Source organism: Globicephala melas, chromosome 2 (assembly GCF_963455315.2).
Source record: "Globicephala melas chromosome 2, mGloMel1.2, whole genome shotgun sequence".
Taxonomy (NCBI): domain Eukaryota; kingdom Metazoa; phylum Chordata; class Mammalia; order Artiodactyla; family Delphinidae; genus Globicephala; species Globicephala melas.
This window is the reverse complement of record NC_083315.2, coordinates 141,143,099-141,159,846: the sequence shown is the minus strand read 5'-3', so window position 1 is coordinate 141,159,846 and position 16,748 is coordinate 141,143,099. Positions and strand designations below refer to the sequence as shown.

General features: G+C 41.0%; 1 long non-coding RNA gene across 1 annotated transcript in view; it reads left to right on the top strand.

The window, feature by feature from the left end:
- LOC132596774 (uncharacterized) overlaps nt 1-10,199 on the top strand; it is a 50,302-nt gene extending 40,103 nt beyond the window's left edge. The window contains exon 3 of the long non-coding RNA XR_009562778.1: nt 10,064-10,199. This is a non-coding gene — a long non-coding RNA (uncharacterized lncRNA). The remainder of the gene's footprint in view (nt 1-10,063) is intronic.
- The last annotated feature ends 6,549 nt before the right edge of the window (nt 10,200-16,748 follow it).

The window sequence follows — 16,748 nt, the reverse complement described above, 5'->3', positions numbered from 1 at the left end:
TCCCATTTTACCTTCTCATCCACGTTTACTGAGAAGATCTTTCCTTTTTGCTGGTTGCCCTCAAAAGGGGCCGATACAACCCTTTGCCCCTAATAGGAAGCCCCTTCTGAACATATGTTTTCCCAAGAAACTGAGAGTGTGGGTCAGAAGCAATGAGGAGCTGCTACTTCAGCCATCTCTGCTGATGGCAGGAGAGCATGGGACTTCTGCTGCTTATGGGACAGTTTGTGTGGTCGACCACATAAGGGGAAATTAAAGGAACTGGGTATCCCTAACCATGCACTTGATCCTATTTTAGTGCAGTAGTCAGACTTTTCAGAGCTCATTCTTTTCTTCTTTTGATACCTGTGTCTTCATCAAATGCCTTTAAAGCTCTACTTCAATCTCTCAAATAAAACTCAACTCACCTGCTCTAAAAACTCCTCTGCTCAGTAGCGAGGAGAACAGGTGAAGATAATTGTGGAGCCATAGAAAAACCTTTATGACAAAGGCATTATCAATAATCATATTTAATACATACATGTTATTTCCATAGTAAGATGTAATGGGAGGGCAAAAATGATGACTCTAAACGTTCTGAATAGTATCTGAAGTGTGTTCAGACAGACTGTGCGCATGAGTATACCACGTCATAATAAAGACTTTTCTAAGTGTCAGCTGATACGTTCAGCGTGGCTTTCTTAAGGACTGGCAAAATTAGACACTACTTTTCCATCTGGTCCAGATGGTACTTCCATTTCCATTTATAGCAATAAGGTAATTATAGAGCCTTAAAGACTAAGACTGACCAAAATAATTTTACTTTCCCTTCATTTCCTATTAAATGCAGCCCCAAGCAATATCCACAGTGTTCCCTATCCTCTGCCTGAGGGTAGGATTCTTCCATTATCTGAATGACCCCTGGCCCCCAAACTGGGCAGCTCACTGGGACTTGGGGTAGAGGACAGAGGGGGCAGCCCATACCCGTAGTGGGGCATCTGTCGATGAGGGAAGACGGTCTGCCTCTTGTTTACCTCTTTCCTCAGAGCAGAAATAGTCCTCCCATGGCACTATCCTGTCACGGGGGAACACATCGGGACCTGAGAGGATGTGCATTCCTATTCTCACTGTTGTGGCCTCTCCCACTGCGGAGCACAGGCTCCGGACGCGCAGGCTCAGCGGCCATGGCTCACGGGCCCAGCCGCTCCGCGGCACGTGGGATCTTCCCAGACCGGAGCACGCACCCGTGTCCCCTGCATCGGCAGGCGGACTCCCAACCACTGCGCCACCAGGGAAGCCCACAAAGACCTATTTTAACAGGAAATGTGTATACGTTTTTTGTTGTCTTCCTTTATTGCAACTGTCAGCCTATCTTCTGGAAAGGGTGTTCAGATCTTGGAGTTCCACTGCTTAATCCCAGTAGATAAGCGCCACAACACGATGTGTAAAGAACATCGACTCTGAAGCCTGACTGTACTGATGGGTTCAAATCCTGACTCTGCCACTTAATAGCAGTGAGATTTGAGGTATATCACTCAACCGCTCTGGGCCTCGTTTTTACTGGACTAATGATAGTCTTGCCTCAGAGGGCTGTTAGAAGGCTAACACGAGTTACTACTCGTGCAATACTAAGCACTTAGTAAGTAAAAGAGTTTGTGAAGTAAATAAAGTCTATTCATCTCATATGCCTCCCACAAAGACATAAAATCATTTCTTGGTGGTGTTAGAAGGTCTCAGGCCCCATAAGGTATTTCCCAAGGGTCTTGCATAACAGAAGCTCAAAAACTTATCATGAGCTGAGGTTACACCAGTTGTAGACCCTTGTCTTAGAAAAATCTTTACAAAAACCACTCTCCAATAAGCCCAGTACAAAATGAACTTTCCCCTGAAACTATTATAAACAGAATTACTTTAACCAAAGGAATTTAATCTACTTATATTTTGAGGTGGGTTTTATAGCTATCCCTATGTTGAGTTGGATACAGACACAATTTTTTAAAATAATTTATTGAGGTGGAATTCACTTAATTGTTTTTTTAATCTGTAAACCACCTAGTTGAGAGAATAGCTGGAAAGAGGATCTCCGGCTTCTACCTGCTTGCAAAGCTACTCCCAAGCCTCCCCAACATGTGCCCTCCAGGCAAGATTTTACCACCTGTCTTAGTAAATGAGAATGACATTCCTCGTGCTGTAAATGTACTAATTCACACTCTATGAATGGTATGTTTACTATGTGGTTATTATCAGGTTGTGAAACTATAATAGGCAGATTTTACAAGACCCTTCCTTGTGTGTAGGGACTCATTTGAGTGAATCATCAATGTTTCTAAAGTAGGTAGAGCCAAAGACTTCAGTAGGAAGGGCTTAAAGATGTCCATCCGTATTGCCTGAAAGCTCAGCTGTGACCTAGGTGTGCCCGGATACTAACTTGTACTAGGAGAACATGAGAGGCTTCTGGAGATTCCAGCAGGTTGAATTTTAACGGAGCTGGTGTTTGTCCCTGCGTGGAGCAAGATGTATGTGTTGGACCAGCTTCCCTGCACTAGGAAACAAGATGGCACCCAGAGAACACGTGACTAAGAGGCAGGCGGAGGAACTGGGAGGATAGGAAAACAGACCAGGTGCCTGCAAAGTTATGCTAGGCCTTGAAGAGTTAGCGTGAAATTATTTCAAGAGCAGAGAAACTTAGGGCTAGGTACAGGTCTTAGATATTTTCACAGAGTTTTTTAGAATAAAAAACCAGACATAGGTGGCTTAATTGTTTTTACGTTGTACTATCAGACATTATTTTCTTTATATATTCCCTTGGTTTTTCATAAAATAACTTTTGTTCCCATTAACTCTTTCAACTCTATTAAGGGAGTATTGTCCATGCTTTCCTTGGAGTGAATAGGTGGTACGTTTTACCCCCAGGGCCCTGAACAGTAGGGAAGGAGGAATCAAAAATGAGAGAAATTAAAGGAAAGACAAAAACTCAGGAAGAAAACTGCCTCTCATGCCAGCTAAGCCTCTCCCTCTAGCTCCTCACCCTGGCTCAAAACTCTGAACCAGGTGCCGACTTCCCCACTCTCAGAAACAGCCTTCCCTCTGCCTCCCATGAGCCTCTTTTCTTCAAAATCATCACATAGCCAAGACCTTCCCAGTTGTGCCCCATTTGTTCAGTCTGTCCAAGTCTGCCAGTATCAGTCTTCCTTCTTACCTTTTTTTCAAAATTTTATTTCATTTTAGTTTAGTTTAGTTTAGTTTAGTTTGGCTGTGCTGGGTCTTCGTTGCGGCGCATGGGCTTCTTTGGTTGTGGTGCGCAGGCTTCCCTCTTGTTGTGGTGCGTGGGCTTAGTTGCCCTGCAGTATGTGGGATCTTAGTTCCCCAACCAGGGATGGAACCTGTGTCCCCTGCATTGGAAGGCGGATTCTTAACCACTGGACTACCAAGGAAGTCCAGTCTTTCTTCTTTCTTATGTCCTCTTCTTTTTTATGGCTGCAGTTTGCCTGTAAATTTGTGTTTCCTCTTGTTATTATAAGTATTCTGTACCATATACATAATTTTTACATTGTTCTATTAGATTTGAAGTTCCTTGAAGGTGAATAGCTTCTATCTCCTTTTTAAATCTCTACCATATCACTTATATTAAATGATTCTTCAAAAGTAAAATATCTTTATTGTGTTTGTAAATTTTTCTTAATTTTTTTAATTTAATTTATTTTTATTTTTGGCTACACTGGGTCTTCGTTGCTGCACGCAGGCTTTCTCTAGTTGCGGCAAGCAGGGGCTACTCTTCGTTGTGGTGCGCGGGCTTCTCATTGTGGAGGCTTCTCTTGTTGTGGAGCACAGGCTCTAGGCATGCGGACTTCAGTAGCTGTGGCCCGGACCAGGGCTCGAACCCATGTCCCCTGCATTTGCAGGCGGATCCTTAACCACTTCGCCACCAGGGAAGTCCCTATTGTGTTTTTTTAAATGCATCACCCTAAAAAAATCCAAACAGTAAAGAAGAAAATTCATAATTTCATCCCAAAGAGATAATATTTTTAACATTTTGGAATATATCCTTTACCACACTTGGTCTTTGCAGGTATAAAAATTGACAAGATTGGGGATCTATTCTATTTCACAACTTTCTCCTTTTATTTTTATGTTGCACAGATGTACTTCATTCCTCTGAATAACAATATAATATTCCAAGGCATAGATGTTTCAAAATATTATTAGTCTATCAGTAGATACTTAGGTTGTTCCAAATGGACTTTTAGGTTATAAGAAAGATGCCAAGGATGACTCCCTTATTACAAGCTTGTAATTCTGGATAGATGGTGGTAACACCAATTAAGATAGAGAATACCAGAGAAGTAGCAGGTCTTGGGTAGATAGATTATTCTATCTTGGGTAGATAGATAAATAATTCTCTGATTATTTCTCTTTACAGTAATCTCACCATCAAAATCAGGAACCAACATCAACACATTACTGTTATTGAATCCTCATGTTCCATTCAAATTTCACTAATAGTTCCAATATCACCCTTTGTAGCAAAAGGATTCAATCCAGGATCATGCATAGCATTTTATTGTCATGTGTCTTCAACTCGCTTCAGTCTGAAATAGTTCCCCAATCATTCCTGGTCTTCAGCGGCCTTGAAACATTTCAAGATTATAGGGCAGTTGTTTTCAAGACGTTCCTTTTATGGGGTTTGTCTGTTGTTTCCTCATGATTAAATTTAGTTTATGAACTTTTGTCAGGAATATCACAGAAAAGATGCTGTGTGCTTCTCATCACATTCTATCAAGAGGTGCTCGATGTTGATTTGTCCCATTGCTTGTGATGTTAACCTTGATCACTTGATCAGGTAGTATCTGCCCATCTTTCCCACCATAGTTACACTTTTTTTTTGTAATCATCAAATATTTGTTGGGAGGTACTTTGAAGTTATGTAAATATCCATTCCTCATTCGACTTTCATCCATTACTTAAACATCCCTTCATGCTTTTTTTTTTTTTAATGTTTTGGCCACGCCACGCAGTATGTGGGATCCTAGTTCCCCTACCAGGGATTGAACCCCTGCCGCCTGCATTGGAAATGAGGAGTTCTAACCACTGGACCACCAGGGAAGTCCCCGCTTCATGCTTTTTGGCTGAATTTTTATTATTTTAGTTGCCAAAGTGACTTTCTAATTCTATCTTTATTTCATATTCATTAGTTAGCATTTCATGGTTAAAAATAAAAAAGCTTTCTCCTCTCTCCATTTATTATTCATTTATTTCAGTATAGACTCATCGATTCTCATTTTATTAAGTGGGTTATAATCTGTAACTATTGTTATTTACCTTGACACTCAAATTATCCCAGATTTGGGAAGTTGGGGTCCCTCAAACTGGCTTCTCTGTTCTTTTGACATAGCTCCATTCTTCTTCTAGATCTTCCTTAATTTCTGACACAAAAAGGATTCTAGGCTCCTCTTGTACTTTCCTTGCCCCAGCCCTGAAATTAGCCATTTCTTTAAAGAGTTCTTTTAGTGGAGAATGTTATTTAGAAGACGAGACCTGGGTACTGGTATGTTCATTGCTGTTACAGCGTTGTTCCTTCCTGAATTTCTCAGAGTATAGAGCCAAGGAGACCTATATTTCTATATCTATATATCTATATAGATATAGATATATCATAACTTCTCTGTCTGATATGGCGACACCTGTCCTTCATTATTCTTTTTTTTTTTTTTTGCAGTATGTGAGCCTCTCACTGTTGTGGGCCTCTCCCGTTGTGGAGCGCAGGCTCAGCGGCCATGGCTCACGTGCCTATCCGCTCCGCGGCATGTAGGATCTTCCCGGACCGGGGCACGAACCTGTGTCCCTTGCATCGGCAGGCGGACTCTCAACCACTGCGCCACCAGGGAAGCCCGTCCTTCATTATTCTTGATACATTTATTTGATCAAGACCCCTGTATATAACCAATCTTCTGTTGCCATCACAACCCTTCACAGATGCCCTCATCACCTCACCTGGCCCCCTTTCTCCCATACGCTGGCATAGAGGCCCTTCTCGCTCAACTCAGATCCTGACAACCCTGTTGGGCAATCACTACCCCCTATTCATAGATGATGCCTCACTCCATTTGGGTCCCTATACCTGTGACAGGCCACTGAAACTACCACTACCCACTCTCCATTCGTCCATACTTTGTTTTGGCCCAACCTAATAGGCGAAAATTATTCAGAAGGAAGGAGGGAGATAAAGAAAACATGTCCCTGATTATTTTTCAATTAAAAAATTAATGCAAATATCATTGAAGATAAAGACTGAGGAAAATTTTTTTAGAATAGAGATTGAGGGGACATGACAACAAAATGCAGTGTGGAATCCTGGACCAGATAAAGGCCATTATTTGGCAAGCAATGAAATTTGAATAAGATCTATAGATTCATTAGTAACTTTATATCCATGTTAATATCCTAATTTTGATCATTGTACTGTGACTATGTAAAATATTAACATTGGGGAATCTGGGTGAAAGGTATGTGGGAACCTTCTGTATTATTCTTGTACTATCTTCTATAAGTATAAAATTATTTCAATATAGAAATTTTTTTAAGTACAGTTGATGCTTGAACAACTCGGATGTGAATCCATGTATAACTTATAGCTGGCCCTCTGTAGCCATAGTTCCTCCACTTCTGTGGCGTCAACCAGCCACGGACTATGTAATACTGTAGTATTTACTATTGAAAAATATTTGCATGTAAATGGACCAAGGCAGTTCACACCCACGTGTTCAATGGTCAAATATATTATATTCTCTTTAGAAGAAATTTAAATAATATAGAAGTATTCAAACTAAAAAATAAGGAAGAAAATAAGAAATAGTACCAATTTTACACAAACTCACCAAGAAAATAGAACCAATATTGGACCAATATCCTTATGAAGCTAAATGTGACAATTCTTAACAAAATATTAGCAAATCAAATCCAGCAATATATAAAAAGCATAATACATCATGACCAAGTAGAGTTGATCCCTGGAGTGCAAAGTTGGTTCAACTTTTAAAGAAATCAACATTGTAATTCCCCTTATCAGCAAACTAAAAAGAAAAACTATGTGATCATCTCAATAGATGCAAAAAAAAAAAAAAGGCAAAAAACATTTGCCAAAATCCAACATCTTTTCATGACAAAAACACTCAGGTAACTAGGAACAGAAGAGAACTTTCAAACTGATAAAGAACATTATACTTAATGGTGAAAAACTGAATATCTTCCCCCTGTAATTGGGAACATGGCAAGATGTTTCTTCTCACTCCTTCTATACAACACTGAACTGGTGCTCATTGCCGGTTCAATAAGGCAAGAAATAAAAGGCATACGTTTGGGAAAAAATAAAAATACTATCATCTATGTAGAAAATCCCAAAGAATCCATAAAACAGCAAAGAGAACTAATGAGTGAGTTTAGTAAAGTCACAGAATACAAGGTCCCTACACAAAATTCATATCTCAACATACTAACAGTAAACAATTACAAATTGAAATTTTAAAAATAACATTCACATTAGCATAAAAAACATGAAATTCTTAGGAATAAATCTAATAAAACATATGCAAGATTTAATGCTAAAAACTGTAAAATATTGCTGAGAAAAATTAAAGAAGACATAAATTAATGGAGAGATATGCCATGTTCGTGAATCAGAAGACTCAAATGTTAAAATGTCAGTTCTCCTTGAATTAACCTGAAGGTTCAAGCAATCCTTATTAAAATTCCAGCAGGGTTTTTTTTTTAGAAGCTGACAAGCTGATTCTGAGACTTATAGAAATGCAAAGGACACAAGATAGTCAAAAGTATTTTGAAAAAGAAGAACAAAGTTGGAGGACTCACGTTACCATATTTCAATTTTTTTATGGATCTATTGTGTAATCAAGACAGGGTGATTTTGACATCTGGATAGCATGTAGATCAATGGAAAAGAATAAAGAGTTCAGAAATAGACTCACACATGTAAGTCAATTGATTATGGACAAAGCTGACAGAGTAGTTCAGTGGAGAAAAGATAGTCTTGTCAACAAATAGTGATGCTGTAACAGTTGGACATACATGTACAAAAAATGAACTTTAAATGAAAAATGAACCTTACACTTATCATATATAAAAATTAACTCAGTAGGCAAATCTGTAGAGACAGAAAGTAGATTAGTGGTTGCCTAGAGCTGAAGGGATGGGAGGGTAAATATGAAGTCACTACTGGTAGGTATGAGGTTTCTTTTCAGTTTGATTAAAATGTTTAAAATTAGATTGTGGTGATGATTGCACAATTTTAAATATACTAAAAACCACTGACTTGTACACTTTAAATAGATTGAATGTGTAGCATGTGCATTTTATCTCAAGCTGTTAAAAAATTAACTCGAAATGAATCATAGACCTAAATGTAAGAGCTAGAACTATAAAGTTCTAAAAGAAGATGTGGAAAAAATCTTTGTTACCTTGGCTTAGGCAAAGGTTTCCTAAATATGACACAAAAAGGAAAAACTACATTAAAAAAATAAGTTACATTTCATCAAAATGAAAATGTTTTACTGTTCAAAAGACACTGTTCAGAAAATGAAAAGATGAGTCACAGACTGCGAGAAAATATTTGCAAAAGCACACCTCTGATAAAGAATTTATATCCAGAATATGTTAAGAACTCTTACAGTTCAATATTAGAAAGAAAACTCAAATTTTTAAGTGGACAAAAAACACATCACCAAAAATAATATACGGATGGCCAATAAGTGCATGAAATATTATTAGTTCAGTATTATTAGTCATTAGAGAAATGCAAATTAAAACCATAATGAGATAACACTACCCACCTATTAGAATGACTCAGATCCAAAGCTGCCCATATCTAAAAGGCTGAAGAAGATGTGGAGCAGCTGGGATATGCATGGCGGGAATGCAAAATGGTACAGCCACTTTGGAAAACAGTCTGGCAGTTTCTTATAAAAAGCAATCACATGGGCTTCCCTGGTGGCGCAGTGGTTGAGAGTCCACCTGTCGATGCAGGGGACACGGGTTCGTGCCCCGGTCCGGGAAGATCCCACATGCCGAGGAGCGGCTGGGCCCGTGAGCCGTGGCCGCTGGGCCTGCGCATCCAGAGCCTGTGCTCCGCAACGGGAGAGGCCACAACAGTGAGAGGCCCGCGTACCGCAAAAAAAAAAAAAAAAAAAAATTAATCACATACTTAACTTACGACCCAACAATCTCACTCCTAGGTATTTACCCAAAAGAAAACTTATGTCTACACGATGACTATACAAAAATGTATATAGCAGCTTTATTTATAATTGCCAAAAGCAGTAAACAAACCACATTGGCAAATGGGCAAACTATAGTACAGTGGAATACTACTCAGCAATGAGATGGAATAAACTACTACAAGCAACAACATGGATGAATCTCAAAAGCATTATGCTGTATGAAAGAAGCCAGGCATAAAAAACTAGGTGTTTACTGTATGATTCTATTTATTCAGATTCTAGAAAAGGCTAAACGGTACCGATAGAAATCAGAGCAGTGGTCACTTGGTCTGGGAGTAAGGGCAGGAGATTGGCTGCCAAAGGACAGAAGAGACTCTCTGGGGGTGGTGGAAATGGTCTATATTTTGATTGTGGTGATGCTTACATGACTGTGTACGTTTTTCAAAACTCATCTAACCATACACTTTTAAAAAGAGTGATCTTACTATCGTATATGTATAATTACTATATAATGATATGTAAATTTCACTTCAATAAACCTGACTTTAAACAATGATATTGTAATAAATACCAAAGAATATTGGAGGAGGGAAACAATGCATTCTCTTTAGAAAGATTCAAATAATATCAAAGAATACATAATAAAAAATGAAAATCCCCTCTCTGCCTTCTTCCATCGTGCTTCTATTAAGAGTTTGTGTATATTCTTTCAAATACTTTTATGCATACTCACTTACATTTTTAAAAATACGGAAATGTGATACCATGTTATGCCTTGTTTTGGAACCTGCTTCATGCATGTCACTTTTCATTGTTGTTTATCAGTACGTAAAAATCTCTCTCATCTCCCACCTCAGCATACCTCGCTGTCCAGGATGCAGTAGGCTTTCCATAACGTTTGTGGACCATTTCCTCTTGCCATTAGTCAACTGGCCAGAGAGGGTCGTCCTGACCATCAAGAGGAACAAACTTATACCAGCAGCTGTCAGCCTCCAGAGGACACTGTGTTCCTTGGACCTATTACCAAACCAGCCAGGTCAGTTTCTCCTCCTATTTCAAAGCAAATTTCCTCTCGTACTTCTTGAATGGCCACAGCACTTGGCCTGTAATTGCGCTGCAGGGGTGGGGGGAGGGGGGAGTGTGGCCCCGCAAGAAAGTTTTCCTATGAACACAGAACATCGTCGTTCCTAATTATTTATTTATTTGAATCAACATGCTTACAGCTTAAACAAGTCAACTGATCCTTGAGAGACTTGTTCAAGGTCAAACAAGCCACTGGCACTGATGGGAAGGAAGGGGGCAAGGTGGCTGTGCTGACTTCAGCCTGCAGAAAGGCTGTGCCAGGAGCTGCCATCCCTCAAACCCAGAGGGAAATGCCAGAGGCTTGGGTTTCGGTGTTGGCAGTTGGAAGAGACGGTTAGATTTTGGAAAGGTAAAGGACAGCTTCAGCAGCGTTTTCCCTATTTGCCCTAAAAGAGAGCACCCAAGTGCTCTAGACACATAACTGTCTACGTCACAGCCTGAGCATCTCCGTCTGCTGCCTTTCATTGCCCTGACACCCTTGACCTCCCGTCTCAGTCAAGTGTGTGGCAACTTCAGACTGTGCTGATCACAGAAGGGTCCCCACATAAGGAATCTGCAAGCCGGGGTTCTCCAACTCACTACGCTACCAATTGGAGCGGGCAGGAAGCTTATGTAACTTGGTAGAGGTGGCAACAACTACGCTGAGCTCGATTAAAAGGAGTGGTTTGGGATCATATGGCTAGGTCATTTCCAAAGTTCCCTCCCATTCTAAAGTTCTCTATTATGTTCCCAGCCAAGGCAGCAGTGCTGTGGTTAAAATCACGCATTTCGGCATCAGAGAGGCTTGCGTTCAGATCCTGATTCGGCCATCTACCAGCTAAGTGATGTTGGGCAAGTCACTTGACCTTGCTCAACTTCAATTTCTTCATCTTCAATGGGCTGTGATGATGCAGGACTTAGCACAACACCTGGCACAGCAAAAATGCACAGTACTGTGCTACCATTATTATTATTATCATTATTAAGAAATGTCTCTTTCTGGGAAAACACACAAAGTTTTTCTAGACACCAGGATCCTTCCTTCTGAAACTGTTACTGAGTAGAATAAACGAGGATGTGACAATCTGAAAGAGAGGACTGGTCAGACGGTTCTTTTTATTTTTTTTTACTTTAAAAGGTCAGAGTGATTACCATAAGGTATGGTTCTCAGAGGTAATTACTGAAGAAAAGTGAGAGGGGAGGTTAAATGACTGTTCAAGGTCACAAAACTAATTAATTTGCCAATCTGTTCCTAACCTCAAATTTCTCCTGTGTCCCAGTCAAGCATCCTGCTTGCGACACCAGGCTGCCTAACTCTAACTGTGCTCTGAGATACCTTGGTATTAGAAGTGTCACTCAGAGTCTCTGGGTTGTATTAATATTAAGCTATCATTTATTAAGCACTTGCAATTTGCCTGGCACTGTATTCGAATCATTGTTCACTCAGTCCTTAAAACACCCTGTGTGTAAGTATCACTTCCCTATTTTCTGGCAGAGAAACTTAGGCACAGAGAGGTTAATCACGTTGCCCAAGGTCACACAGCCAGTAAGTGGTAGAGTCAGAATTCTGGTAGCAATTTAATTCATGGGTCCAAGGGGGTCCGAATGTGACGGGGTCCCTGTCAGCTCTGAATCACGGCTGTATGGGATCTGAGGATTTAAGATTCTAAGGTACTCTGAGGCACCCAACATTTGGAGCACAAGAAGATCCCCCTAAAAACTCTGCCTCCTTGTGCTTCCGTGTGTTGGTGGGAATGACTCACATCAAAGCAAGAGCTAGACAGGAAGAACCTGATCTTTGCTTGGCAGCAGACTCTCAGCCTGACCTTCTCAAACTGAAAGAGAAACGTCATTCCATTGGACTTCCCCACATTCAATGGCAAGAGGCTTTCTTCCTAGAATATTCTCCAAATCGCCAAAGACATGATGTGCGACTTACAGCATGATTCAGAGGAAGCCAGTAAGGCTGAGAGTTGAGAGCTGAGCCTGGCAGGGAAGACCTGTAGGTTTGGGCTGAAGGAGCAGCAGCAGAAAAGTTCAGGGCTACCTGGCAGAAAACTTTATATCTGCCCATGTTCTGGCCTGGTTTCTGTGTGCAAAGAAAAGCAGAAGGTACAATCTGAGGAGCATTAATAACTAGTAGTAATTGTTAGTAGCTAAGAGGCTAGCATAGGGGAGCAGTTATAAGGGTACAGTGTCTGGAATCCAGCACACTTGGATTTTATTTCCTGTCAGGTCTATTATGAGCTGGGTTGCAATTGGTATGTCATTACCCTCTCTGGGCCGCGTGCCCTCACCTGTAAGGTGGGAAAATAACAACAGTCTTTGTGAAGAGGCATGTAAAGCAGGAAGCCCAATGCCCAGGGCACGGAAAGACATTTCTCAACAAATGTCTGCCAGTATTAACTGTTATTCTAAATAAACACTCTCCTTTGCAGCATTGCTCCAAATACTCAGTAAACATTCTCAGCTGATTCCTGTGGCCTCTGTTCGCTAGTTTAGCACACAAATTTAGAGCTGTCTCTGAGCTGCCCTTCACAATCCTGGGAAAGTTACTCTCTACCTGCTTTTATGTGATGCATAGAAATTTTTATTTTTCAAAATATTGTCATACATACTCATATACTGCTGGTGGGGATGCAAAATAGTACCCGCCACTTTGAAAAACAGCCTGGCAGTCTCTTATAAAGTTAAACATTAACTTACCATACGACCCAGCAATCCCACTCTTAGGTACTTATCCAAGAGAAATGAAAACTTATCTTCACACAAAAACCTGTATGCAAATGTTTATAGCAGCTCTACTCATAATTGTCAAAAATTGGAAACAACCCACATGTCCTTCAGCTGGTGAATGGATAAACAAACTAGTATATCCATCAATGGAATACTACCTGGCAATAACAAGAATGGACTGGTGACATATGCAACAACTTGGATGAATCCCAAATGCAAAGTGAAAGAAGCTAGACCCAAAAGGCTATATACTGTATGATGCCGTTTCTGTGATATTCTAGGACAGGTAAAATTATGGCTATAGAAAATAGGTCAGCCACGGTTTTCAGGGACTGGGGGCGGTGGGAGAGGTTGACTAGATAGAAAGCAGCACAGGAGAATTTTAGAGGGTGGTAGAACTGTTCTACAGCTTGATTGTGGTACTAGGTTGCATGACTGTCAGAAATGCATGCTTAAAAGGGTGAATTTTACTTTATGTAAGTTATACCTCAATTCTTAAAAAAAAAAAGGAAATACTGGCACATGCATAATATTTTATCTGCATAGCTCCATCACCTAGGGCGGGTTCTCTCCTGTTTGCTCTGGGAAGGTGAGGCTTGTAGAGGGACGTGGAGCTCCAGTAGAATCAGGACAAGCCCCCTTACTTAGAGCTACATCCACTCTGATTGTGAGGTGCTCCAAGATTATAGCCCCTGCAGTCATTTCTCTCTCCCATCTTTCCTTTCCCATAAATGTCTAATGTTTTGAGCCATATGTTTAAATAACACCAAGAATTAATCAATTAAGTTGTTAATTAAATGTTTAGTGGTGGGTATCTGAATTCCACGAAGCTTCAGAGAGCCATATTCCTTCCAAGGTCCCCAGTTTTGTCACAGGGAGGAGACAAAGGACACTTCTTTGAAGAAACCACGTGCCCTGGGGCATACATATGGAACTTGGGGTTGGTAGGCAAAATACTCTTGGCATGGTAAGCAAGAAGACAGATCAAAGCCGCAGAATCTGTCACACTTAGCAGTGACTTCCAAAGTGCCTTGAGGAATGCATTTTGCTTTTGGAGAGCCTCACAATGAAGACTCTGATTGAATTATTATTTTAAATAAAAGCTATTGTCCCATTCAACCTCAAACATCTCCACTGAAGATCTGTGATTTTTGCTTGTTTACCCTTTTTAAATTGAGCTTTGATCATATGATCAAACATAGAGAAACATTATTCCATTATATTAAAATTTCTCCTACCTAATATAAACTATTGTATATCACTAACAGTAGCCAAAGTGATCAGTGGAACAAATTCCATCAACAAACTTCCAAAGTCTATAAGGAAACTAACCCTATCAAAAAAACATCCTCTGCTGGCCCTTTCTTAAGAAAGCTGTGAACAGATGCCTTTCGTTTTCTGACAAAGGAGTCAAATTAGTTCAAGGACTACAAGTAAGGCATGGCTAAACACAGATTGGCCCTTGACATAATCTCCTCCTCTCCACGCTGACCCCTAAGTCCTCAGAATTGTTGAAACACATTTTGAGAGGAATTCAGAGCCAGGCATTATTAGCAGGGACTGCCCTGCCAAGCACAATGTGTGGAGCAAAACCTAAACAAATAGCCTCATCGTTTTCTATCGACCCTGGGTGTTCAGGTCAGGTAGGGAAGTGCTACTCAGCTCTCTGGCAAAGGTAAAACCATCTTCGTGTTTTTTCTCCAGGTACTTCTAAGAATGAATTAACATTTATCTATGCAGTCTATAAAGTATGATGGCATGGAAATAAACAATTGCAAGGTTCAGTCCCACACTGTTTATTGTGTACCCACCACGTGCTAGCTACCGTGCTGCGTGCCAGGGATATGATTAGGAGCAAAATGGGCATGGTTCCTGACCTCACAGAGCTTACAGTCCAGTGGGGTGATTGTCCATAAATAAGCAAATAAACACCAAATAAAAACAGATGGTGATCGTCTTAGTTGATTTGTGCTGCTATAACAAAATACCACAAGACTGGATGATTTATAACCACAGAAATCTATTGCTTACAGTTCTGCAGGCTGAAAGTTCAAGGCACTGAACAGTCTACTCTTCAGAGAGAAAAAAATATAGTAGGAATACTCCGGTTCTGTGCTCCCTCCTTTATTACCCCATGGAGGAGGAGTGACTCATCAGCCTGGAGAACAAGAGGAGAAACTGATTGCCCATGGCTCACCCCATTCCCACTAACCCAGCTTTGGAGAATCCAGGAGGACTTCCCAGAGGAGGTGATGGTTAAGCCCCAAAGGCTGAAAATAAAAGGGAAGTAAGAGAGAGTAGTTTGGGGGAGGTGCCAGAATGTGGAAATTCCTGGAGGCAAAAGAAAACATGGTCCTTTGGGGGAAAGGCAAGAATTTCCGTATGGCTGGAGTATAGAGGGTGAGAGATCAGCAGCTGAAAGATGAAGCTAGCAAAGGAGCCAGATCATGAAGGGCCTTATGTGCCAAACTATGGAGTCTAGGCTTTATCCTGAGGGCACTGAGAGGGATAGTAAGGTTTAATCAAGAGAGTGAAGATATATTATTCCTGCTAGATCAATCTGGCTGCAGGGTAGAGAAAAGAAGAAGGATTGGAAGTTCCCAGCCCTCTCTGAAAATGTGATAAAAGGAGGAAAGGGTCCTTTGCTGTGCTAGAGATCTTCCTTTTGGCCCTCCAGGTCGAATTGTCCTGGGCCCTGGGTCTGAGCTCCTGTCAGAGGGCCCTCTCCATACAGCCCCCCTCCCAGCTCTAATAACCACTCATTCCCTCTCCCCTACAGGCCGAGGAGCGGGCACAGAGTCCCAATGGTAGTGTGCAATCCCTTGTAGTTTCTTTATACCCTGCCCACATATTTATAAATAACTTTGTTATTTAAAACTCCTCAAATGATCCTAATTTGAGTACACCAGATGGTTCCTGCTGGTATCTTTGTGGTTACATCCCCCCTGCGCCCCTCAGAAAAAGAGAAAGCAAGTATAAGTGACATGGGGAAAGGATGGGACATCTTCCTCAGGATTATGCCTGGAAAAGTTTGCTGCTTAAGAAAGATAATGGTCTTACTGAGATAGTGGTTGTCTTTTTTTTTTAAAATAAATTTATTTATTTATTTTTGGCTGTGTTGGGTCTTCGTTGCTGCGCACCGGCTTTCTCTAGTTGTGGCGAGCAGGGGCTACTCTTCATTGCGGTGCGTGGGCTTCTCATTGCGGTGGCTTCTCTTGTTGTGGAGCACGGGCTCTAGGTGCGCGGACTTCAGTAGTTGTGGCACGCGGGCTCAGCAGTTGTGGCTCGCAGGCTCTAGAGCGCAGGCTCAGTAGACGTGGTGCACGGGCTTAGTTGCTCCGCGGTATGTGGGATCTTTCCGGACCAGGGCTCGAACTCGTGTCCCCTGCATTGGCAGGCGGACTCCCAACCACTGCACCACCAGCAAAGCCCTGTGGTTGTCTTTTAATAGCCCTACTGTTTTGGTGAGAATGATGCTGCTCACTTAAAAAGGAAAGAAAAAGAAAAATCTTTGGAAACTTCACCTCCCAGAGACAAATGCTGTTAACATTTTTGCTGAATATTTTTCTACACATTTCTCTATACATATATACTCATACAGATACGTTAGACTTCATATGAATGAATCATACTCCAAATGCTGAATCAAACCTACATTTTCTCATCCAGAAGCCTCAAGTTTTGAGTTGCCGGTGGACAAATCCAAGTAGACCTGTCAGGAAACAAACTGAATATAGTCATCTA